The sequence below is a fragment of the Oncorhynchus clarkii genome, unplaced genomic scaffold, assembly GCF_045791955.1.
Source record: "Oncorhynchus clarkii lewisi isolate Uvic-CL-2024 unplaced genomic scaffold, UVic_Ocla_1.0 unplaced_contig_5338_pilon_pilon, whole genome shotgun sequence".
In the NCBI taxonomy this organism is placed as follows: Eukaryota; Metazoa; Chordata; class Actinopteri; order Salmoniformes; family Salmonidae; genus Oncorhynchus; species Oncorhynchus clarkii.
The window spans coordinates 289636-317375 of record NW_027260996.1 but is presented as its reverse complement, the minus strand read 5'-3'; positions in this window follow the sequence as shown (position 1 = coordinate 317375).

Sequence of the window (27740 nt, the reverse complement as noted above, 5' to 3'; positions counted from 1 at the left end):
CGCCCGAAATACAAAAAAATGAAAAAAAAAATTCAACCAGGAAAATGCGACACGAAAGTCATGAAATAGCAATAAAACAAATTGCTTACCTTTGAAGATCTTCATATTTTTGGAATCTAAAATGTCTCAGTTACACAATGAATGGTCGTTTTGTTCGATAAAGTCTTCTTCTTTTTGTCCCAAAAATGTCCATGTATTTGTCGCGTTTGATTCAGAAATCCACCGGTTCCAATTCGCAAAAAATGCCTACAAAGTATCTAATAAGTTACCTGTAAACTTGGTCCAAACATTTAAACAACATTTTTAATCCAAACTCAGGTACCCTAAAATGTAAATTATCGATCAAATTTAAGACGGAATAATCTGTTTGCAATACCGGAGAAAAACAACACTGAGCACGCTCCTTTTCACATGCACCAAAAGACTAGAGACCTTCTGAGTGACACATGGAAACAATAGGACTACTTCTTCATTTCTCAAAAGAAAAACATAAAAAATGTCTAAAGACTGTTGACATCTAGTGTAAGCAATAGGGCCCTAATAAGTCAGGTTGCCCATAGAAAAGCATTGGAAAACACAATGACCTCAAAAAATGTTTTCCCTGGATGGATTGTCCTCAGGGCTTCGCCTGCCAAATCTGTTCTGTTATACTCACAGACATTATTTTAACAGTTTTAGAAACTTTAAAGTGTTTTCTATCAGAAGCATACCATAGCTTCTGGGCCTCAGTAACAGGCAGTATACTATGGGCACGCTTTTCATCCGGACGTCAAAATACTGCACCCTAACCTTAACAAGTTGTATGTGTCTTCACGTATTGCAAATCATGTGAAAGGATGTGTTGATTAATAGGGAACCAATTCATTGTCTGGGCACCAGTCACTCCCTCCTTCGGCCTTGGGGGAGATGAGGTCTGCGATAGGATGTGTGGGGTAGTGTCTGGAACGATTGCACGACTTCTCTATGTTGCACCTATCTTGGGATATAGTAATGGTTAAAGGACAATGGTTTTTACCTGAGAAAGGGGTATCTGGAGCTGACAATTGATTTATGCCATAGAATGAGCTGGTGTTTTTGTACAATGGGATATCAGGGACGAAATGGGAGTCTGCCTTTGGGGCCGAACTCTGTACAATGAGAACAGTCTGTACAGCAGATACTGTCAACTGTGAAACTTATTAGTATCTTTCATACAAATTCTAACCTTGTGACCCATTCCACACATATGTTGTTTGTCTTGAACATTTAGGAGAATGAACTTTGCTATAGAAGGTCTTTGTATTCTTTGTCTTGGGGCTCTCAATGAATCACCTATGGGTCATTATCGCAAAGCACTTACTTTACGGCAAATCAGTTACTTGTGTCTCTGGTGTGACCTGCTTTCCTTATTAATAAGTGAACAAAGATTTAGTTTAAGTAGATCTCTGACTTGTGTGATTAGTTTGTCTCCTCATTTGATAATACAGAACATACCACCAAACTGTATTCTGTGCATGTACCAAATAAACTTAGATATGATTTGTGTGTATGTAAATAACGCACCATGTGACTTGTTAGGATACACACAGGTCAGAGAGCTATAACTCTCTCATACACTCTTTCATGTCATTAAAATCAGGTTGGATATCAACCGTCTGCAGGAGAGAACACCACAACTATCGCAAAATCAAGGACTTACCAAAACATCTAGGGTAAGTTATATCACATTTTAACAACACTGAGTATGATATTTCAGGTTAAATGTTTTACATCCCCTCTTGATGATTTCTTTCACACTTAATGAGATAAGGTACCTTCAGAAAGTATTCATACCCCTGACTTTTTCCAAAAATGTTTGTTGCAGCCTGAATTTAAAATTGATTAAATGTATTTTGTTTGTCACTGGCCTACACACAATTCCTCATAATGTCAAAGTGGAATTATGTTTTTAGACATTTTTACAAATTAATGAGATATATGAAATAGCTTGACTCATTAAGTATTCAATCCCTTTGTGATGGAAAGCCTAAATAATTTCAAGAAAAATGAGCTCACTCTCTGTGCAATAATGGCATTTAGCATGACAATTGAATGACTACCTTATCACACATTAGGTCCCTCAGTCGTGCAGCGAATTTAAAATTAGATTCAACCACAAAGAGCAGGGAGGCTTTCAAATGTCTTGCAAAGAAGGGCACCTATTGGTAGATGACTAAATATATGGCTAAAGGACATTGAATATACACTTGAGCATGGTGAAATGATTAATTACACTTTGGATGGTATATCAAAACACGTGACTGAAACTGGAAACGACTGTCACAATTCATGTACTCAGTGGATTTGTAGAAATTAATGCAACATTTGAGGCTGTCTTTCTCTCACCAATTGATTGTACAATTTATACATACAGTATTTATTTTCAGCTTGTGAGTGTGTGATATGGGAGTTGGAGACAGTATTTATTTTCAGCTTGTGAGTGTGTGATATGGGTTGGGTTGGAGACGTGTTTATTTTGACATAAATGTCTAACTTTAAACACCCCCACAGCACAAGCTCTGGAGGCCCATGCGGCTGTCATTGATGTAAAAAATATATATATATTTTATAAATAATTTTGACAGTAACACTCCAAAAAGTAATTCACAAACGATTTAATATCCATACCTACTAGGAAGCTATGTATTTGTTTTCTTGGGTTTCGAGAATGTGAGTGATCAAAGTCATGGTGCCAGGTAGCCTAGCGGTTAGAGGGTTGGTTTAGAAACTGAAATGTTGCTGGTTCCAATACCCAAGCCAACAAGGTGAAAAACCTGTCGATGTGTCCTTGAGCAAAGCACTTAAACCTAATTTGCTCCAGGTAGGCCGTCAATGTAAATTAGAATTTGTTCCTAACTGACTCGCCTAGTTAAATAAAAAAGTGCCTCAGTCCTTGACTGTAAGGGGGTATTGGTGAAAACAAATTCTGTCGTCAAGGCTAAGACTGCACCGGTGGGACTTACTCAGGACTTGACAGTTCATACAGCTTTTCTATTCTGATCATGGAATTATTTTTTTCTAAATATAAACTAGCTAGCTAGCATTTATGAGGCCAAAAAACATGTTCCTCACATGCTAGGAATGTATTTCCCCCAATGTTATTATGTAAAGTTGCCTCTTGCACCTAAAAACAAGTTTTCTGAATATTTGTGAGGGGTGTGCTGTTAACGTGGCCCAATGTACAGTGGGGCAAAAAAGTATTTATTCAGCCACCAATTGTGCAAGTTCTCCCACTTAAAAAGATGAGAGAGGCCTGTAATTTTCATCATAGGTACACTTCAACTATAGAAAAAAAAACAGAAAATCACATTGTAGGATTTTTAATGAATTGATTTGCAAATTATGGTGGAAAATAAGTATTTGGTCACCTACAAACAAGCAAGATTTCTGGCTCTGACAGACCTGTAACTTCTTCTTTAAGAGGCTCCTCTGTCCACCTCTATTTTTTTGAAGATTCAAGAGGTGTGAATACTTTAGGAAAGCACTGCACATATATTGCCAACATTAAATTGTGTATTCTCCCCTCTCTCATATCTCAGTGGGCCTGGACATTGTTCCACGAGGATGAATGACTCTTCAGGAAACGGCACTGACCTTGACAACACGGATGCTTGCTTGATCCAGGGCGCTGTTGTGAGCATGATGATATTTTTTGCCAATGGCCTGTGCTTCATCCTTGGGGTGCCATCTCTGGTCTGGTGCTTCTGGCTCTCATTGAGTGGAAGTCTCTCTGAAGGTCTTAAACCCAGCCAGGTCTTCCCTATTAACCTGTTTGCAGTGGAGCTGGTGTTCTGTGTCAGTAGTCTCCTTCTGATGGTCAGCTCCTTCATCGAGAATGACATGTTTCATCAGGCTCATAAGTTTATATTTGGCCTCTCCTGGACCTGCAGGCCCCTGCTCCAGAGCTGCATCTGTGTGGAGCGCTACCTGGCTGTGGTCCACCCTGTGGCTTTCCTCAAGTACAGACGTCGGAGGTACAGGGTGGCAAGTTCAACATTGATCTGGGTGTTGTCACTCACTTTATCATGTTCTTTCGCTTTGATGGATTATGAAGCAATTGAAGATTATGTGCTCGTTAGTGTCTATTGCCTTGGGGTGGTCATAATTTCTCTCTGCTCCTTCTTCATCCTGCTTGTGCTGAAGCAGCCTGGTCCAGGAGAGTTAGAAGGGGGCAGAGTGGGAGAGAAGAAACAGAGGACGACAGACCCACAAAAGATGAAAGCTTTTGGGATCGTCTTAACCAACCTGGTGATGATCTTGACCAGCTCCATCTCGGTGGTTGTTGGTGTGACCACCATGTCATCCAGCCTTGACAGTACCTGCAATGTCACCTTCATGTTGCTAATTGTTAACATCTTCAGTGTCATGATTTCACCCTTGATACACCTCTACAGAGAGGGAAGGCTGCTATGCCAAAGAGTCCCAGAAACACGTTAGACTTACAGTTGTGGATATTAAAGTACAGGTATTTGTGAAAAAAATATCATTATGGTTAGGGGAGGACAGCTCATAAAAATGGCTAGAATGAAGTGAATGCCATTAATTTGAGCCCGTCCTCCCTAGTTAAAGTTCCACCAGAATACGTAGACAAACCTGTCATAATTTAGTACCCATCATCAAGCAACAGATCGTGTTATCACCCAACAGGTGTCATCAGAGCAACAGAACTGTCTACACTCGGTTTGTTGTTTTTATTAAATTGTTCTCTTGAAACAGTTTTGAATCATAGCTTAAGTTTTTATATCTACAAATTCCACGATGAGGTAAACCTTTTTGGCTGAGACCGCAAATTTGTCTGGAACCGGATTCCTGTTAAGTAGCAGGTAGCTGCTAGCCGTCATGAAAACGAGTAGGCTAACGGTAGAAGTGCTTTTATCCACGGCTGGGCACAAATGCTTTAGATGTGACATGAGTGCCACACAATCACAAGATGAAGATAAGTTGGACCTGAACAATGGACAGGGATTTGTCCTCCCTAAATGCACCACCATCAAGCAGTTTAGGGAAGAGATCCTCTGGCTGCTCTCTTGGCTGTGAGAAAATGATAACCTGCTTTCTAAATAAACTGACCTTGCTGAAGCCCAGGCAAACCGAATCTGAGTTAAAAATGCCTCCTATAGTAAAGCTGTCGGTGAGCTGGGATAAGTTGGGCGGCGTTGCTCTGTCCCAATCAAACAGAAAGATGTTAAGCTCAACCCTACGGCCAATGGGAGACTGGACTCTTGCAAGGCATAACAGATCCAGGAGGCAGTCTGGTCACCCTTCATCTATGCCCTAACCCACGGCCACCACAGTTCATTAGGTTCTTGACTCAAGACAGAATTTCCTCGGGCCATCTTCCACCTTCCTGGAGTTTCCGATGCCATCCGCTGTTGCTGGTGTAAAGAGTGAGGCTAGTCTGGCTTGAAACCTCCATCCCTCCTGCCCAAAGCAGTCCAATCCCGTTCCACATTGACCTTCGATGGTGAAAGATTTTGGCCTGCCTACGTTCTGTGGACCGAACAAAATCCACTGTCACCCAGGAGCCCATGCCCAGGACATCAACTCCCTCCTGCCCACATTTCTGGCCAACTGCTATCCCTCACATAGGTTTAATTGAACTTCACTTTAGGCAATGTGAGGAACTGAGGGAGGAATAAACATTTTTATTTATTAAACACCCTCACCAGCACTGGGAAGATAATAGTTATCTCTGGCCACCTGCTGTGCTATTGAAGGGGTTCGGAACGTTTCGGCAACCTTTCAGTTACTAGTCCAACGCTCTAAGCACTAGGCTGTTACCTCGAGGCAGGGACAGAGTGGCCCACACTTAATCAATATAGCACTATTATATGATAGAGCATTCACTAGTAAAACCTTTCTTGTGAATTACCTCATTATTGAGTTGATTGGATATTGCTCACTGAACTATAGCTGTTTTCAGACTGTAGTGTCGCTCTTATCAAAGCCTCCGCCCAGACTACAGCTTTTCATAAAAGGAAAAAATGGCCTCTATTTTTACTAATGCTCTCAGCCTTAAACACATTTATTTTGGATACGTTGGGTCTTTGAAGCATCATGCAGCCACAAGTGCTGGCCATAATCAGGTATAGGCCACCAAAGCACTGCCCCACTTTCTTTACTGATTTTTCTGAACTTTTGTCTATTTCCCTTGACAACTATGATAAAATCATTATGTTGGGTGATTTTAATATACATGTTGACATAGAGACTGACTCCAAGGCCGTTGAATGTGTGAATCTTTTGAGCTATATAGACTTTATCCAACATGTAACTCTACCCACCCCTAACAGCTGCCATACTCTGGACCTGGTTATAACCTAGGGGCTTTTAATTGGTATATCCTCTATTGTTGATGTTGCTTTATCTGAACACCATGGTGTATTTTTTAATACCTTGTTGCCCGCAGCACAACGTAACACTTACCACATTATTAAGAAACACTATCTTACCTCTGAAGTTGATACAGATTTTATTGAGTGTATATGATATTTTTGTTGATAACTTTAATAGCAAATTAACCTGTCTACGATATTGGTTCCCAATTGGGAATCAACCCTCCCACGTTCAGCTGAAACGGTGGCGCATGGAACGCAAAAATATTCGTAAAAATATTTAACCTCCACACATTAACAAGTCCAATAGCTCAAATGAAAGATAAACACCTTGTTCATCTAGCCAGCAAGTCAGATTCCTAAAATGTTTTACGGCGAAAACATAGCACATATATATGTAAAACCACCACCAGACACAGCTCATTTGAATAGCCAAAACATGCAATCAACAAACGCAGGATTAAAAAATAAATCGGTCACTAACCTTTTGAAAATCTTCATCAGATGACAGTAATATGACATGTTACACAGTACATGTTTTTTTTTTTCAATAATATGCCATTTATATCCATAAATGTCCATTTACAGTGAGTTCACGTTCAGAAATTACTCAAAAATGCCCGCAGGAAATCTAGGTAGCGCGGCAAGATAACGTAAATAGACATCATAAACTTTGACTAAATATACATGTTCTACATATAGTTAGAAAGATACACTGCTTCTTTATGCAACCGCTTTGTTAGATTTATTTTTAACGTTACAGAAATCGCACACTATTCAATATGCTGAGACAGCGCTCAGTTCCAAGCTACATTTCTACGTAATGTTGGAGTCAACAGAAACACAGATTTAAGCATAAATATTCCCTTACCTTCGATGGTCTTCGTTCAGAATGTTCTGGAAGGCTTCATACTTACCCAATACATCGTTTGGTTTCAAGTCTTGCGTCTTTGTATTAGCTACTGCTAATAACATCAGCTGAAATGCACCCAAAACGTCCTCTGGTCCGGAAAAGTTGCGCATCAAAACTTCAAAATTACATATTATATGTCGACTAAACAGGTCAAACTAAGTGCAGAAGCAAGCTTTATGATGTTTTAGACACGCAAAACAAACTTCAATTCAATCGGCCATCGTCTGCCCTTCTCTTGAGTGCTGGAACAAAGGAATGGCTGGGACCAATTCGCGCCCCTACGCACAGCCTATTCTCTCGTGGCACGCACTAATTTCACTCCCATAGGGTCAATTCTCGCGGGATTTGAACGATACAAAGCTCTACTGAAAGAGGACATCTAGTGGAAGAGATAGAAAGTCTCCCCAGAATCATAACTGGTTGGGAAGGGTGGGGGCCATGACGTCAAAGTTGCTCCAACTTTCATGGCCACAAAAACTAGTTTGGAAGAATGCCTGCCCTGTGAGTTCTGCTATACTTACAGACATAATTCCAACGGTTTTAGAATCTTTAGAGTGTTTTCTATCCAATAATAATTTTTATTTGCATATATTAGCAATTTTTGACAGATTTTTTTTTCAGTTTACTAGGGGTACCCAATCTCTCCAAAGGGGGCATATGTCTGCCATATCCTTAACAGGGCAACCGTTAGATCCAATAAAGTTGAAAAGGTCCACATCTAAACAGAGAGTACGGATGAATGAAGAAACAAAACAATTTAAGATACATTGCAGAGCGGAGGTTGTCGCAAGTCAAAGTTGCATGTCCATTATGATATTATGAGAGAGCAACTTGGCATGTATAACAAGGCAATTCGACATGCCAGATGGGATCACTTTTCTAACTGAATAATTTCTCGACCATTGATGGGCTGATCTCCACAGATAAATAATTAGACTGTATTAATCAAATCAAATGTATTTATAAATCCCTTCTTACATCAGCTGACATCTCAAAGTGCTGTACATAAACCCAGCCTAAAACCCCAACAGCAAGCAATGCGGGTGTAGAAGCACGGTGGCTAGGAAAAACTCATCAGAAAGGCCAGAACCTAGGAAGATACCTAGAGAGGAACCACGCTATTTGGGGTGGCTTGTCCTTTTCTGGTTGTGCCGGGTGGAGATTATAACAGAACATGGCCAAGATGTTAAAATGTTCATAGATGACCAGCAGGGGCAAATAATAATAACACCAGTGGTTGTCGAGGGTGCAACAGGTCAGCGCCTCAGGAGTAAATGTCAGTTGGCTTTTCATGGCCGATCATTGAGAGTATCTCTACCGCTACTGTTGTCTCTAGAAAGTTGAAAACAGCAGGTCTGGGACAAGTTAGCACGTCCGGTGAACAGGTCAGGGTTCCATAGCCACAGGCAGAACAGTTGAAACTGGAGCAACAGCACAGTCAGGTGGCCTGGGGACAGCAAGGAGTCATCAGGTCAGGTAGTCCTGAGGCATGGTACTAGGGCTCAGGTCCTCTGAGAGAAAGAGCGAAAGAGAGAATTAGAGAGAACATACTTTAATTCACACAGGACTCAGGATAAGACACGAGAGACACTCCAGCTATAACAGACTGACCCTAGCTCCCCAAAAACTAAACTACTGCAGCATAAATACTGGAGGCTGAGACAGGAAGGGTCGGGAGACACTGTGGCCCCATCCGGGCCAAATAGGCAGGATATAACCACACCCACTTTGTCAAAGCACAGCCCCCACACCAGTAGAGTGATATCTCCAACCACCTACTTACCATCCTGAGACAAGGCCGAGTGTAGCCCACAAGATCTCTGCCACGGCACAACCCAAGGGGAGCCAACCCGTGATTTAACCCACTAGAGCCAATTGACAAAAACCTGCATCAATCTAAGTAATATAATAAAGAAACGTGTCAATTTAAGATAGCAATATCTGTTTTTTTGCATTGAAACTTTTACATATTTCAAAAATATCTTAAAACACTTTTTTAGATTTGCCTTTTCTTAGTGTTCCTTTTTAGTCTTTCAGCTTTTATTGTATAGCAAATACTTCTGTTTAAACTTTCATTGTGTTTTATTAGTATTTACCTGTGAAGTGCGTTGCATTAATGTCTTAAATGTGCTATATCAATAAAGTTTGATAGTTAGACACAGTTTGGGGCACTAAAAGTAATGGTTTTTGTGTCAAACTATAGCTAGGAGACGATAGAGAGCTGGACAAATATGTATTCAATTAAAATTGTTCTGCCAATACTGCAGCCGCAGTCTAACTTCTTAGAGCCTGCAACTATAGTTTAAACATATGTAGACACGGCAAGGACTAAAGGCTTAATTTGGTGGCATGTAGCAATTTAATTTTGTGAGATATAGTATGTTAGCATCAGAGTACTTGTCAACTTAAGCTGCCTCACTTGTTTAGCATTTATAGTGAATGTTGGTTTGTTTTACTAGGAATTATACAATTAGTATTAGGCTATATAAGGGATTAGACCTATTAATTTAGCATTATGATGTAATATGAATTTAGGTCCTTGTCTTTCACTAAGATTACATCATGTTATTCAAATATATGTGGACTGACTAATTATGAGACTTGGCTAATAACATCATCGTTTCTCAACGTTCTAAGCAAGACATGGCACACTCCTAGAACGCAAAAGAAACGTGAAACCCCTGGCATTTAAGGGATAGTTTGGGATTTTGGCAATGAGGCCCTTCATCTACTTATCGAGAGTCAGATAACCTACTATTTTTATTTATCTGCATCCAGTTGAAGGAAGCTGGAGGCAGTTGCTTTCTAGCTGTAACCAAAGACTTCCATTCTTTGTTCTGAGCTAGTTAATATTGGCTCACAAAACTACCCCTAACTTCCTCCATGTTGAACGCAGATACATATACATGGTATACACGAGTTCATCTGACTCTCAGGAACTAGAAAAGGGGCCTACTGAACTATCCCTTTAATATAGCCTATTTGAATGGCGGATGCACTTAAATTCAAGCGTCAATACATTCGTCAAATATGGGCTAGTCTAGATGAGTGTTATCTTGTTTTGAGAACTCTTCACAGCATACTGTAGGACCCAAATCCTAAACCTTGGACAGAGGTATAGACACTCTCTATCTTTCAAATATTTGTGTGTAATCTTTCACGAGATGTGTCCCTTTTGGGTACTTCTGATTATCACAGGTGTATGTAAGTATTTCTGGCCCTCTGTGTGGCCTCATCTCATGTAAAATATATGAAACTACTGGTCCCGCTTTAAATTACATTCATAAACCATTCATAAGCACGACATAAATGACTTACAAAGTATCTACAACCATGCTTTATTAAGGTGTGACACAATGACCTGTCAAATGTGACACAATCACCAATGTAAAATGTGACATAACCCACTATGTCAAATTTTATATAAATATGTGCTTTATAAAGGGTGATATGTTGTGCTGAAGGTTGACATAAGTACCAAAGTGAAGTCATATTTGTCAAATTACACCTAATCTCATTCCCAGACACTTCCGCCCAAATGCTCAGAAGGTCTGGTGGACCAACGCATCAAACATGGCCTTGATTACTTAGAGTTAGTTTTAAAATCTCATTTTTGAAGAGAACGTGTGGAAATGGGCTGGGTTTATCCATAATTACTGTGGCTGTGTTAACTATTGAAAACTAGCAAAGGACATAGCGTGATGACAAATACTTCACTCAGTAAGGTCACTCCGATAAAATGATATTGTCACTCCCACTAAGGACAACAATGAATGGTTGATACCCCAGGCCTATATGTGATGTGTGTTCAAAAGCATGGGGATGACGTTACAACAACACACTTAGGAAAATAACAATTGGCTCAGAACAGGGCAGCACAGCTGGCCCTTAAATGTACACAGAGAGCTAATATTAATAATATGCATGTCAATCTCTCATGGCTAAAAGTGGAGGAGAGATTGACTTCATCACTACTTGTTTTGTAAGAATTGTTAATAAGCTGAATGTACCGAGCCGTCTGTTTAAACGACTAGCACACAGCTCGGACTCGCATACCCAACAAGACATGCCACCAGAGGTCTCTTCACAATCCACTCTACACACATTGTAATATTGTTCTATAGTGGTAATACACATTTTGTTTTGTAGATATGTAGTGGTGTTATATGTTATATGATGTTTTGGTTTTATCTTCAGTTTTTTTTTTTTTATGTAAGTGCCTTAATGTGTTTGGACCCCATGAAGAGCGTATGCTGCTTTGACAAGAGCTAATAGGGATCACATTCCCTCGCTGAAAAGATCAGCCACAAAATGTTAGAACCATTGTAACAAGTTGGAATCAAGCCCTAGTCTCCAGCATGGGAACATAAGAGGAATACCTGGCGCTGTAGTCTCAGGCTGGACTACCCCAAATCATGGTGGCTCTGACACACACACAAACGCCAGCTTGGCAGGTCCATCAACCAATTGAAATTCCTCTCACCACGACAGTAACCTGTGGACCAGAGAGAACCTTCATAAATCATCAGAACATTAATAACCTATTTATTGACCCTGTAATACTTAGTTTAAAGTCAGACCCCCTTGGTCAACCAAACAACAGTGCAGGGCATGCACGCTGAATTAAAGGGCAACTACACTCAACAAGTTTCCTCAATTCTTCCCAGACTTCAAAAGTCATCCCCTGATGTGGTTTGAGCATTATTGTGGACACAGAAAAACAACACAATTAGTTATATTTAAAAATAATGAGGGGAAAAAAACAGGGGGGAAACCAGAAAAAAAATGGGGGACTTCCAAATCCTGTAAAAACAAAAATGAAACAGCTGTGTATGACTGCACTTTAGAATGTGTGTCATCCTGCAGCACAGCATTTTGGGGAAGTTCAGGTACAATATTGGCTATGCACCCAAGATGGAAAGTGGTTGGGCCATTCTATAATATTATATATACTCTATTTAATTTAGCATAGGCTTTTATTCAAAGCCACTTACAGTCCTGCATGAATAAATGTCCAAGGAATCAGACCCACAATCCTGGCTTTGCAATGCTCTAACAAGCTGTATGACATGGTTATAAATGCTTGATAACATTGATAATTATTCAAGCAAAAATCACCAAAAATACAATAGGTTGTCATAGATTATATTGGAATTACTAACATTACAGGAGTTTCCAGTAACTTTGGTAAACTACCGGAAGCTTTGCAACACATATGACCATCATTACATTCTTCTTCAGCGTGTTGGGTATCTTTACTCAGCCTCTACCTACACAGGGCTGGGAAATTTGTTTTTTTGTGTGTGACATTTTTTTTGTATTTGCTGTATAGAGGTAGAGTAAATGTAACCTACATCACCTCATGCTCATACTTCCAAATTATGTATTTTTTGCTTGCTTTCACAAAATGTAAACCAACCAAATATACTTTACAGAACTATTTTAACTTTACAAAAGTGAACTTGTACTACAATCCCGTATAGCATTTCCTTCTCTACTGTTGAGTGATATACCTATATTGAAATGTATTGAATGATTTAAAATAAGTGTGGAATAAAGCAAATCTGATTGATTCAACAGTTCAGGTCTGTCTGTCTGTCTGTCACTGAGTACACCATGTCATCAAATATGTATCCCTCATCAGTGATGAATGCACATGTCTTGGCTATTTGTATTACCATTAGGAAAACATGCAAACCCAGACTGGGCCTACTGGATGAAAACATTAGCTTCCATGAACATGGGGACCTGCCTGATGTTTTCATTAGCTTGTTTCATGACAGCCAACATTGTCTTTTAGTAGGTGGAACTGCCTCTGTTTAGGTGTAAAGCCTAAATATTGAGTGGATTCTGATCTTTAACATGTTTGTGTTTTAAAAGGCAACTACACACAGACACCGACTGACACAAATACAATAACATTACTCAACATGTTAGTGTTTTTGGGATCCTTGGAACTCTGAAGGATGCAGTTGTCAGCATTTCAAACCCTTTGCTTGTCTCTCCTTCTACTGGCAACTCCTTATGCATGTACACTGAACAGAAATATGTCTACAAACATTAATTGTTTCGTTCGCTGCAATAATGGTCGGACCAAGGCGCAGCGGATGCTGAGTTCCACATAATTTATTATAAAGTGAAACTTTAAACAAACAAAACAAACAATAAACAAACAACAAACCGTGACTACAGAGGTGCTACATGCACTTAACTCAAAACAATATCCCATAAAGACAAGTGGGAAAAACAGCTACTTAAATATGATCCCCAATTAGAGACAATGATTACCAGCTGCCTCTAATTGGGAATCATTCACAATCACCAACATAGAAAAAAAAACTAGAACCACATATAGAAATAATAAACTAGACTAACCCCACAGTCACGCCCTGACCCACTCCACCATAGAAAATAAAGTCTCTCTATGGTCAGGATGTGACATTAATATTATTTAATATACCGTATCAACCCTCCTAGTCAGTTATGTGTAACTGTTTCTGAGTATATGGTCACCCTGTTGTGTGTGTGTGTGTGTGTGTGGGGGGGGGGGGTCTTCTCCAGACAGTTTAACATGTTCCTTTTCCTTTAATTTTTTTTTTAATGGGCTACGGCCAGACAGTCTTCATTTGTTTTCATTTGATAACTGAAAACAATTGCTGATATTCCCTCATTTATGATTTATTGAGGTAATTACATTGGTGTCAGAAGCAAAAACTGGTGGGTAGACCAAAGGTGTGACGATGATGCTGCAATGACGGAAAGGCTGGCGCTCAGAATTTAAACAAACATGGTAGCCCAGTCTCTGGTCACATCTGTAGCTGTTAAGACCCTGAAGGACTGTTAAGACCTGTGAAAGCCTATTGGCACTCACTGGAAAGAGGAGTAACAGGAGGACACGCACAAGACACATACCACTCCGCTTCACACACAGAGCAATTGTCTTGTGGAGCGCTTCAACAAAATGCTTTCATAGTAGCTGGCCATCATCTCTGCCAAACATCAGGGTCACTGGGACAAGCAACTCCACATGGCATGCAGTAACCACCGTCCAAGACTCCACCTACTGTACACCTGACAGAGAAAGATGATCACCGGGTTTGGGCGGCCCCTTGATAGCCCTCTGTTCTTCAGGGCCGGAGTACGCCTGGAGACCAGGACCGCCCAGAGTCAGCTCACACCTTCGCCAGAGAGGAGCTGTTGACCGCAAATGTGAGGCAGAAAAGAAACTATAATGTTTACTTTGAGGCTGGGGAGCTGGTCTGGGTCTACAGCCCCCTGAGAAAAAAAGAGTGTTGCCCCAAGCTGGACAATCAATGGGTGGGGCACTGCAGGGTCCTGGAGAGCATGGAAGAGGTGGTACACTGGGTACAGCTGCCTCCAAGGGGGGGAAAGGTGGCACTGCCGCAGGATAGGTTAGCCCCCAAAAAAGGGGCCTCATCAATCAAATGTATTTATAAAGCCCTTTTTTACATCTTCCGATGTCACAAAATGCTGTACAGAAACTCAGCCTAAAACCCCAAACAGCAATGCAGATGTAGAAGCATTGTGGCGAGGAGAAACTCCCTAGAAAAGGCCGGAACCTTGGAAGAAACCTAGAGAGGAACCAGGAACCGGTGGGTGATTATAACAGAACGTGGCCAAGATGTTCAAACGTTCATAGATGACCATCAGGGTCAGAACATTATGATGTGCTGTGTACTGTCCGCTCCCGTGGAACTGTGAACCAATGTGTTTGGTGTTGGTATAGCCTCAGCACCCCAGGGACCCCACAAAGCACCAGGGACCCCAGAAACTCCTCTCTCTGGCAATGCCATTCAACCACACACCCACAACCAGGCCCCGCACACATGGCTCCAGGCGGCCCACTCCCCCTGTACTCCCTGTGTCACTGAGTGATTCACCAGAAAAAAAGCCTGTTTCCGCATCATTTCGCCCCCTGTCCCTGACCTCATCCACTGTCCCCCAGAGTGATAGGCACACTACGTCATGAAGTGGACAATGGCAGACGGAAGGAAGGAAGGGTGGTGCGTCAGGTGCCGCTTCTCCTACATATGCTGTTATTTTATCTAAAACATCAGGTGTACGCCGACCCCAGCTAAGTAACTCATGCAAAGATTTAAAGCGCAATTATGTGTTTTATCTCCAGTACATTGCCACGATTGTCAGTTATGTAGCTGCTCTACTGATAATCTCAGTGTGTCCTTGCTGGGATGACACATGCTGGGGAATAATCAGAATTAGTTGGTAACATATGTAAGATGTTTTATATTCATCATATGTTTGTAAGTTACTTCTCATCAGAATGTGTTTGTATAATACTGTGGCGGGGTTGCAGTATCTGTTCTATGTCAAGACTAAGTTGCTTGGGCCGGAGAGAGGGGAGAGGTCAAGCGTGTATCTCTTGGCTCCACTATGTCTGTGTGCCAGTCAGTGTGTCTCTGTGATCTTGTCAAGATAGGATGGATTTGATATATGGCTGTTGATATGGAGGATTTGTTTATGGTTCTGAGTTTGAGAAAATAACATAGTTTAGGAGACAAAGCTGAACGATAAATTATGCCTATGCTGTCTGGATATATGTGTCTCAGCTATAAAGGATCTCAGTTGCAATGTGTAAGGGACTCTCAGAGAATTCATTGATAGACACTGAATTGATCTGAGAGTCACAGGGTTGTGATAGAGCTCATATAATAAAAAATTGACTTTGTTATAACTAACTCTGACTTGTGTGTGGTTTGCTCTCATGATTTGGTAAATAGAGGAAATTTCCACGACACACAATCAGTCTACTACCGCAGAATATCAACACCCAACACATTGGTTCACTGTTCCATGGTAGTGGACAGTACACAGCATATCATAATGTTCTGAATAATGGCCAAGTCTATTCCACTCAACCGCTTAGGAGTAACAAACACAAGTCCAACATTTATCGGAAACTGTTAAACTACCTGTTCACTACCCTCCTGCTCTCTGGGGATGTGCAACTCAACCCTCGGCCTAACATCACCGAGCCAGCGATACTCACCAGAGTGGAAAGCAGTGGATGGCCTCGTCCACTGATCGTCGCCGCTGCGGAAGTGGGTGAGGACTAGGGTCCCATGTATTATCTCGACTCACCCGGCTCAAATATGGAATTTGACTCTCCAAACATATCCAAGTTGCTACACACAATCCCTGACTCTGCTTCTGGTACGCAAGCTGTTTTAATTTGTTCCCCACATCCAGTGCAAGTGGAAGGGATAGTTAATTGCACTATCGAACTGCCCCTAATCAAAACTAAGCAAAAATGGCCTAAACCCTGCCGTCAGAAAATATACTTTTTTCAATTTGTCAATCACTCTCGAATCATCTGGGACCCACGAGCTAAGCCCAAGGGATTTATATTCTCAGTGTCATTCCAAAAAGTGATCAAATTCAGCATCTTCTCACAGAGTTCAACCTTGACTTCCTCTGCCTTTCAGAGACATGGCTTCATAAAAACTCTCCATATGCTGCTTTGTTTGTGTCTGGCTACAATTGTTTTCAGATTAGGCAGGTTGAAGGAAGAGGGTGTCTGATGATTCACATTAAGAAAGAACATATCTGATGTAAACATATTGAGTGGTCATATGATAATGAACTAGATTGTATATGCCTAAACATTACACTGTCTACCCAAATGTATTTTACCCTTATTGGAATGTATTGACCACCTTCCACCAAAAGTGTCATGTATTGTCATGTTGTGTCTTTCTGTCCTTTCCTTTCACCCTGTCTCCCTCTGCTGGTCGTACTAGGTTACCGTTTCTGTCCCTCTTTCCCCCAGCTGTTCCTTGTCTTCTCTGACTACCTCATTCACCCCTTTTCCCACCTGTTCCCTTTTTCCCTCTGATTAGGTCCCTATATCTCTCTCTGTTTCTGCTCCTGTCTTTGTCGGATTCTTGTTTGTGTGTCTCATGCCTGAACCAGACTATCATCGTGTTTGCTGCAATCTTGTCCTGTCCTGTCGGAATCTACCTGTCCATCTGAGCCCACGTGTGTTCATCATTAAAGAAACTCTGTTTGTTAATTCGCTTTTGGGTCCTCATTCACGCACCTGACAGAAGAATCCGACCAAGAATGGACCCAGCGACTTCGGATCCTCTCCACTCAGCCGTCGAGATCCAGGGAGCGATGCTAGGCAGACACGAGCAGGAATTGTCTGCTGCTCGACATGCCGTTGAGACCCTGGCCACCCAAGTCTCCAACCTCACAGAACAGGTTCACCATCTCCGCCTCGATCCACCGGCCACTTCCAGGGCTTTCGAATCTCCGGAGCCCAGAATCAATAACCCGCCGTGTTACTCTGGGGAGCCCACTGAATGCCGCTCGTTCCTCACCCAGTGTGATATTGTGTTTTCTCTCCAGCCCAACACTTACGCCAGGAGCACTGCTCGTGTCGCCTACGTCATATCTCTCCTTACTGGACGGGCTCGTGAGTGGGGCACGGCAATCTGGGAGGCAAGGGCTGAGTGTACTAACCAGTATCAGGACTTTAAGGAGGAGATGATACGGGTTTTTGATCGATCTGTTTTTGGGGAGGAGGCTTCCAGGGCCCTGTCTTCCCTATGTCAAGGCAATCGATCCATAACAGACTACTCTATTGAGTTTCGCACTCTTGCTGCCTCCAGTGGCTGGAACGAGCCGGCTTTGCTCGCTCGTCTTCTGGAGGGTCTCCGCGCAGAGGTAAAGGATGAGATTCTCTCCCGGGAGGTTCCTTCCAGCGTGGATTCCTTGATTGAACTCGCTATTCGCATTGAGCGACGGGTTGATCTTCGTCACCGAGCTCGTGGAAAGGAGCTCGCGTTCTCCGTTGCCCCCCTCTCCGCATCACTACCATCTTCCTCTGCCGGCTCGGGAGCTGAGCCTATGCAGCTGGGAGGTATCCGCATCTCGACTAAGGAGAGGGAACGGAGAATCACCAACCGCCTCTGTCTCTATTGCGGTTCTGCTGGTCATTTTGTCACTTCATGTCCAGTGAAAGCCAGCGCTCATCAGTAAGCGGAGGGCTACTGGTGAGCGCTACTACTCCTGTCTCTCCTTCAAGATCCTGCACTACCTTGTCGGTCCATCTACGCTGGACCGGTTCGTCAGCTTCCTGCAGTGCCTTAATAGACTCTGGGGCGGAGGGCTGTTTTATGGACGAGACCTGGGCTCGGGAACATGACATTCCTCTCAGACAGTTAAGGGAGTCCACGGCCTTGTTCGCCCTGGATGGTAGTCCTCTCCCCAGGATTCAGCGTGAGACGCTACCTTTAACCCTCACTGTTTCTGGTAATCATAGCGAAACCATTTCTTTTTTAATTTTTCGTTCACCTTTTACACCTGTTGTTTTGGGCCATCCCTGGCTAGTTTGTCATAATCCTTCCATTAATTGGTCTAGTAATTCTATCCTCTCCTGGAACGTCTCTTGTCATGTGAAATGTTTAATGTCTGCTATCCCTCCTGTTTCCTCTGTCTCTTCTTCACAGGAGGAGCCTGGTGATTTGACAGGGGTGCCGGAGGAATATCACGATCTGCGCACGGTGTTCAGTCGGTCCAGGGCCACCTCTCTTCCTCCACACCGGTCGTATGATTGTAGTATTGATCTCCTTCCGGGAACCACTCCCCCCCGGGGTAGACTATACTCTCTGTCGGCTCCCGAACGTAAGGCTCTCGAGGATTATTTGTCTGTAGCTCTTGACGCCGGTACCATAGTCCCCTCCTCCTCTCCCGCCGGAGCGGGGTTTTTTTTTGTCAAGAAGAAGGACGGGTCTCTGCGCCCCTGCATAGATTATCGAGGGCTGAATGACATAACAGTGAAGAATCGTTATCCGCTTCCTCTTATGTCTTCAGCCTTCGAGATCCTGCAGGGAGCCAGGTTTTTCACTAAGTTGGACCTTCGTAACGCTTACCATCTCGTGCGCATCAGGGAGGGGGACGAGTGGAAGACGGCGTTTAACACTCCGTTAGGGCACTTTGAATACCGGATTCTTCCTTTCGGCCTCGCTAACGCTCCAGCTGTCTTTCAGGCATTAGTCAATGATGTCCTGAGAGACATGCTGAACATCTTTGTTTTCGTTTACCTTGACGATATCCTGATTTTTTCACCGTCACTCCAGATTCATGTTCAGCACGTTCGACGTGTCCTCCAGCGCCTTTTAGAGAATTGTCTTTTTGTGAAGGCTGAGAAGTGCACTTTTCATGCCTCCTCCGTCACATTTCTCGGTTCTGTTATTTCCGCTGAAGGCATTAAGATGGATCCCGCTAAGGTCCAAGCTGTCATTGATTGGCCCGCCCCTAAGTCACGCGTCGAGCTGCAGCGCTTTCTCGGCTTCGCGAACTTCTATCGTCGTTTCATCCGTAATTTCGGTCAGGTGGCAGCTCCTCTCACAGCCCTTACTTCTGTCAAGACGTGCTTTAAGTGGTCCGTTTCCGCCCAGGGAGCTTTTGATCTCCTCAAGAATCGTTTTACATCCGCTCCTATCCTTGTTACACCTGACGTCTCTAGACAGTTCGTTGTCGAGGTTGACGCGTCAGAGGTGGGCGTGGGAGCCATTCTTTCTCAGCGCTCCCTCTCTGACGACAAGGTCCACCCATGCGCGTATTTTTCTCATCGCCTGTCGCCGTCGGAACGTAACTATGATGTGGGAAACCGCGAACTGCTCGCCATCCGGTTAGCCCTAGGCGAATGGCGACAGTGGTTGGAGGGGGCGACCGTTCCTTTTGTCGTTTGGACTGACCATAGGAACCTTGAGTACATCCGTTCTGCCAAACGACTTAATGCGCGTCAGGCGCGTTGGGCGCTGTTTTTCGCTCGTTTCGAGTTCGTGATTTCTTATCGTCCGGGCTCTAAGAACACCAAGCCTGATGCTTTATCTCGTCTCTTCAGTTCTTCAGTAGCCTCCACTGACCCCGAGGGGATTCTCCCTGAGGGGCGTGTTGTCGGGTTGACTGTCTGGGGAATTGAGAGGCAGGTAAAGCAAGCGCTCACTCACACTCCGTCGCCGCGCGCTTGTCCTAGGAACCTTCTTTTCGTTCCCGTTCCTACTCGTCTGGCCGTTCTTCAGTGGGCTCACTCTGCCAAGTTAGCCGGCCACCCTGGCGTTCGGGGTACGCTTGCTTCCATTCGCCAGCGTTTTTGGTGGCCCACCCGGGAGCATGACACGCGTCGTTTCGTGGCTGCTTGTTCGGTCTGCGCGCAGACTAAGTCCGGTAACTCTCCTCCTGCCGGCCGTCTCAGGCCGCTTCCTATTCCCTCTCGACCGTGGTCTCACATCGCCTTAGATTTTGTCACCGGACTGCCTTCGTCAGCGGGGAAGACTGTTATTCTTACGGTTGTCGATAGGTTCTCTAAGGCGGCTCATTTCATTCCCCTTGCTAAGCTTCCTTCTGCTAAAGAGACGGCACAAATCATCATCGAGAATGTTTTCAGAATTCATGGCCTTCCGTCAGACGTCGTTTCGGACAGAGGTCCGCAATTCACGTCTCAATTTTGGAGGGAGTTTTGCCGTTTGATTGGGGCTTCCGTCAGTCTCTCTTCCGGCTTTCACCCCCAGTCTAACGGTCAAGCAGAACGGGCCAATCAGACTATTGGTCGCATCTTACGCAGTCTTTCTTTTCGCAACCCTGCGTCTTGGTCAGAACAGCTCCCCTGGGCAGAATACGCCCACAACTCGCTTCCTTCGTCTGCGACCGGGCTATCTCCTTTTCAGAGTAGCCTCGGGTACCAGCCTCCGCTGTTCTCATCTCAGTTCGCCGAGTCCAGCGTCCCCTCCGCTCAGGCTTTTGTCCAACGTTGCGAGCGCACCTGGAAGAGGGTCAGGTCTGCACTTTGCCGTTATAGGACACAGACTGTGAGGGCTGCTAATAAGCGTAGAACTAAGAGTCCTAGATATTGTCGCAGTCAGAGAGTTTGGCTCTCCACTCAGAACCTTCCCCTTAAGACGGCTTCTCGCAAGTTGACCCCGCGGTTCATTGGTCCGTTCCGTATTTCTCGGGTCATTAATCCTGTCGCAGTTCGACTTCTTCTTCCGCGATACCTTCGTCGCGTCCACCCGGTCTTCCATGTCTCCTGTATCAAGCCCGTTCTTCGCGCCCCCGCTCGTCTTCCCCCCCCCCCCCCCCCCATCCTTGTCGAGGGCGCACCCATCTACAGGGTCCGTAGGATTTTGGACATGCGTCCTCGGGGCCGTGGTCACCAGTACCTCGTAGATTGGGAGGGGTACGGTCCTGAGGAGAGGAGTTGGGTTCCCTCTCGGGACGTGCTGGACCGTGCGCTGATCGAGGATTTCCTCCGTTGCCGCCAGGTTTCCTCCTCGAGTGCGCCAGGAGGCGCTCGGTGAGTGGGGGGGTACTGTCATGTATTGTCATGTTGTGTCTTTCTGTCCTTTCCTTTCACCCTGTCTCCCTCTGCTGGTCGTACTAGGTTACCGTTTCTGTCCCTCTTTCCCCCAGCTGTTCCTTGTCTTCTCTGACTACCTCATTCACCCCTTTTCCCACCTGTTCCCTTTTTCCCTCTGATTAGGTCCCTATATCTCTCTCTGTTTCTGCTCCTGTCTTTGTCGGATTCTTGTTTGTGTGTCTCATGCCTGAACCAGACTATCATCGTGTTTGCTGCAACCTTGTCCTGTCCTGTCGGAATCTACCTGTCCATCTGAGCCCACGTGTGTTCATCATTAAAGAAACTCTGTTTGTTAATTCGCTTTTGGGTCCTCATTCACGCACCTGACAAAAAGTGTGTGTTTTGATCAGTTTATCATCTTAATGGGAGATTTTAACATTAATTATGGAGACAAGTCTTGTAGGAAACCTCAAACGGATCACTAATACCTTTGACCTTACACAGCTAGTTAAAGGGTCAACCAGGGTGACTTGTTGTTCTAAAACACAGATTGATCTGGTGTTCAGTAATAAACCAGAGAGAGTGACTAAATCATTCAATATGGTTATTGGTTATTGATCATAATCTGACACTTACAGTGGGGCAAAAAAGTATTTAGTCAGCCACCAATTGTGCAAGTTCTCCCACTTAAAAAGATGAGAGAGGCCTGTAATTTTCATCATAGGTACACTTCAACTATGACAGATAAAATGAGGAAATAAAATCCAGAAAATCACATTGTAGGATTTTTAATGAATTTATTTGCAAATTATGGTGGAAAATAAGTATTTGGTCACCTACAAACAAGCAAGATTTCTGGCTCTCACAGACCTGTAACTTCTTCTTTAAGAGGCTCCTCTGTCCTCCACTCTTTACCTGTATTAATGGCACCTGTTTGAACTTGTTATCAGTATAAAAGACCTGTCCACAACCTCAAACAGTCACACTCCAAACTCCACTATGGCCAAGACCAAAGAGCTGTCAAAGAACACCAGAAGCAAAATAGTAGATTGCTAAGATGTGGGTTAAGGTTACGGTTAGCTAAAATGCCAAGTAGTTGCAAAGTTGCATATTAGCTAAAGTTGTCTGTGATGAGATTTGAACACACAACCTTTGGTTTGCTACACACACAACCTTCGGGTAGGGTTAAGGGTTAAAGGTTAGGGGAAGGGATAGCTAACAATCTAACTAGATGCAAAGTAGCAAAAAAGTATTAATAATTTCCAAAATTCCTAATAAAATAAAATTGTCTGTGATGAGATTTGAATAAGCAACCTTTGGGTTAGACATTTGCATTATACAGCTAGCCGACCACCCTCCATTTGTTTTTGCCTTAAGTATCCTTCTGTCTTACGTAACTAAACCAAGCTTAATATATCATACTAATTTGAGTGCCCCTTATTTACTTTTACTATGGTATCTCTAGTCGAAACCAGGCTGGCTATACAGCATTTATTACAAGTTAAAAGATGACTTTGCCAAGTTAATATTGTAGTATATATTTTTCTGTGGTTACATTTTTTTAAAGCAAACCAAACCGTTAGTAATAGATTGGAATTTTGAGAATGAGGTGATAGCAAAATCCTAAAAAAAATATCAGTAATTTCACTTACATTAACAGCTATACAATGACAAGTAAAATGAAAATTTCACATACAACAAATGACCCTTTTACTCCCCCGCCCCCAGACACTCACACTGTTTAGTTGAACCATAAACCATGTATTAAACATGTAAAACTCTTTAACCCCAGATGGCAGGTTAGTTTCCCAGCCAGGAGGGTAGCTAACCAACACGTTGAACGAGAAAGTAATTGGAGTCAGAATACACCTAAATGATCTGAAAGATATATGATTCTAAATGGATCCTATAGTTGGCTAATGTATTGACATTTGAATTGACGTGCATCTGCCATTAAAATAGCCAATTTTAAACAGATAGGTCGGGAGACCCTTTTTCTACATCCCGAGAGTCAGGTGAAGTCGAGAATACCATGTTCATGTATCTGTGCCCAATATGAAGGAAGTTAAAGGTAGTATTGCAATCCCATGCTAAATAGCTTAGCACAAATACTGGATGTATTCAGGTACAGCAAGCAAGCTAGCTACATCTAACTTCATACTGGACGCAGATACATGAAACTGGAATTCATGAGTTCATCTAATTCTCGATAAGTAAAAAAAAATCGCATTGTATCTATTTAACATCAGGGGTCTATGTTTTTATTGTGTGTACAGTGTCTTGGGTAAGAATGTTGAATTACGATGACAACTTTAGCCAAGTCTCATGCACAGTCAATCCCCCTACATTTGAATATCATTATGTAATCTAGTGACAGAAAAGTTCAAAGTAGAACGACTATGTGAAGAATACAATCTATGACTTAATGCTGAAGCTAAATGAATAATCCCCTATCTAGCCACCCCGTCCAAATATGAATTGTAAAATGAGTTAAAGGAACCAACATTCAATATGAAAACAAGAAAAACAAGTGATGCAGTTAAAACCTGTTAAGGATATGGCAGACATACGCCCCCTTTGGAGAGATTGGGTACCCCTAGTAAACTGGAAAAAAAATCTGTCAGAAATTGTTAATATATGCAAATAAAAATTATTATTGGATAGAAAACACTCTAAAGATTCTAAAACCGTTGGAATTATGTCTGTAAGTATAGCAGAACTCACAGGGCAGGCATTCTTCCAAACTAGTTTTTGTGGCCATGAAAGTTGGAGCAACTTTGACGTCATGGCCCCCACCCTTCCCTTTCTTTCTCTTCCGCTAGATGTCCTCTTTCATTAGAGCTTCAAACCGTTCAAATCCCGCGAGAATTGACCCTATGGGAGTGAAATTAGTGCGTGCCACGAGAGAATAGGCTGTGCGTATGGGCGCGAATTGGTCCCAGCCATTCCTTTGTTTCCAGCACTCAAGAGAAGGGCAGACGATGGCCGATTGAATTGAAGTTTGTTTTGCACGTCTAAAACATCATAAAGCTTGCTTCTGCACTTAGTTTGACCTGTTTAGTCGACATATAATGTGTAATTTTGAAGTTTTGATGCGCAACTTATCCGGACCAGAGGACGTTTTGGGTGCATTTCAGCTGATGTTATTAGCAGTAGCTAATACAAAGACGCAAGACTTGAAACCAAACGATGTATTGGGTAAGTATGAAGCCTTCCAGAACATTCTGAACGAAGACCATCGAAGGTAAGGGAATATTTATGCTTAAATCTGTGTTTCTGTTGACTCCAACATTACGTGGAAATGTAGCTTGGAACTGAGCGCTGTCTCAGCATATGGAATAGTGTGCGATTTCTGTAACGTTAAAAATAAATCTAACACAGCGGTTGCATAAAGAAGCAGTGTATCTTTCTAACTATATGTAGAACATGTATATTTAGTCAAAGTTTATGATGTCTATTTACGTTATCTTGCCGCGCTACATAGATTTCCTGCGGGCATTTTTGAGTAATTTCTGAAGGTGAACTCACTGTAAATGGACATTTATGGATATAAATGGCATATTATTGAAAAAAAAAAATATGTACAGTGTAATATGTCATATTACTGTCATCTGATGAAGATTTTCCAAAGGTTAGTGAGCGATTTATTTTTTAATCCTGCGTTTGTTGATTGCATGTTTTGGCTATTGAAATGAGCTGTGTCTGGTGGTGGTTTTACATATATATGTGCTATGTTTTCGCCGTAAAACATTTTAGAAATCTGACTTGCTGGCTAGATGAACAAGATGTTTATCTTTCATTTGAGCTATTGGACTTGTTAATGTGTGGAGGTTAAATATTTTTAAGAATATTTTTGCGTTCCATGCGCCACCGTTTCAGCTGAACGTGGGAGGGTTGATTCCCAATTGGGAACCAGTATCGTAGACAGGTTAACAACAATATGCACTGTCTCACAAAATGCTATTGCCACAAGCCACCCCCAAAAAAGTCGTAATAATTATTCAAATAAAAAATTACACCAATAATTATACGCCTATGCCGTGTCTACATATGTTTAAACTACAGTTGCAGGCACTAAGAAGTTAGACTGCACCGCGAAATTGACAAAACTATTTTAATTAAATGTGTATTTAATACGACACATTATCGTCAACTAGCATTAGTTTGTAACAAAAACCTGAACATTAGTGCCCCCGTCTAACGTGTCTCTGGCCCTCTTCTGCATGGTAGCCTTCCCTCTCTGTAGAGGTGCAGCAGGGGTGAGACCAGGACACTGAAAATGTTAACAATCAGCAAGATGGGGATGAAATTGCAGTTTTGAAACACATGGGATGAATGCGTGGCATAACCAACAACCACCGGGATGGAGCTCGTCAAGATGATCACCAGGTTGGTTAAGACGATACCAAAAGCTCTCATCTTATGTGGGTCTGTCGTCCCCTGTTTCTTCTCTCCCCCTCTGCCCCCCTCTTCCTCTCCTGGACCAGGCTGCTTCAGCACACGCAGGATAAAGAAGCAGCAGTGAGAAATGATGGCCACCCCAAGGCAATAGACTATGATGACCACGTAAGCTGCTGATTCTTCATCATCGAATTGAGGACATGCAAAAGCGAGCGACAGCACCCAGACCATGGTTGAACACACCACCCTGTACCTCCGGAGTCTGTACTTGAGGAAAGCCACAGGTTGGGCCACCGCCAGGTAGTGCTCCACACAGATGCAGCTCTGGAGCAGGGGCCTGCAGGTCCAGGCGAGGTAATACGGGATGCGAAGAACCTTCCGAAACATGAGATTCTTGCTGAGAAGATAGCAGATCACCTCTAGTAGACCCTGGACACAAAACACCAGCTCCACTGCAAAAAGGTTTATAGGGAAGATCTGTGTGGATTTAAAACCTCCAGAGAGACTTCCACTCAGAGAGAGCCAGAGGCACCATAACAGAGCTGGGGTTCCCAGGAGGAAGCACAGGGCCTGGGCAGCATGGAAAAGTACTGGTGCAACGTAGCCCTGGTCCAAGCAAACACCCCATGTGTCAAGGTAAGTGTGGTTTCCTGAAGAGTCATTCATCCCTGTAGAACACTATAAACGACCCCACTGAGATATGAGAGAGGGGAGATTTCACAATTCATGAGATTATGCTTTAATATATTGAACGCAAAATATTGATGAAATGTACTGATGCAGACACACAAAAATAATTAGATATACGTAGGTCTACTGTTATTTCAGTCGAAACATTGTACATTTTCTCAGAAACTCTGAATAAACACATGAAATGTAAAACAGTTTGCCAAAGATCACATACACAATGATGTTCAAATGTAAAATAACCTACCCTGGTTGTTTCGGTAACTCGGATCTTGCTTCGTAGTTCTTTCTCCAGCAGAAGGCTGAGATCAACCCGATGGTACAACACCTACATGTATGAGTGGCTTTAGCCAAAGCTCTCTGTCCTGTGTTCTTCCTAACAAGTCACGTGTTGTGTTATTTACATACACACCCATGTGGGCATTGATGAATTGAGCATTATTGTATGATTTGTTTACAGCAGGTCATTTTATTTGACTAAAAATCCTATCAAAACATGGAAATACTGAACAAAGCACAGATTTAAAAAAATTATATGCGGCATGCATGCTCATGCAATGAATCACACACACACACACACACACACACACACACACACACACACACACACACACACACACACACACACAAACATAAACACAAAGAAATGCAATTTCAACTTCCTCAGGGATTTGCATTTTTGGCAGAAACAGAAATGGAACCATCAACAATCATATCTCTCAGGACTTGTCTGTGCCAGCCACAGGTTAGCCCAGCCAGCTGCAAGGGCTGACTCTTTCACCTTACATAATCATATCATATGGACATCAAAAATACACACTATTCGTCTGTTGTTCGGTTTCTGGATCTCTCTTTAATTGCATCGTGCCTACAGTATAGGCTTGTACTTACAGGTAAACCATGTGATATATTCATATGAAAAAAAAATCTATGTTTATGTTTATCTATGTTTAAACACACATTTTTTAAACAAGTGAAACCTTTTTTTATTTATGTATTTTTCATGATCTAAAATAGTAACATATGCTATAACGTGAGTTAT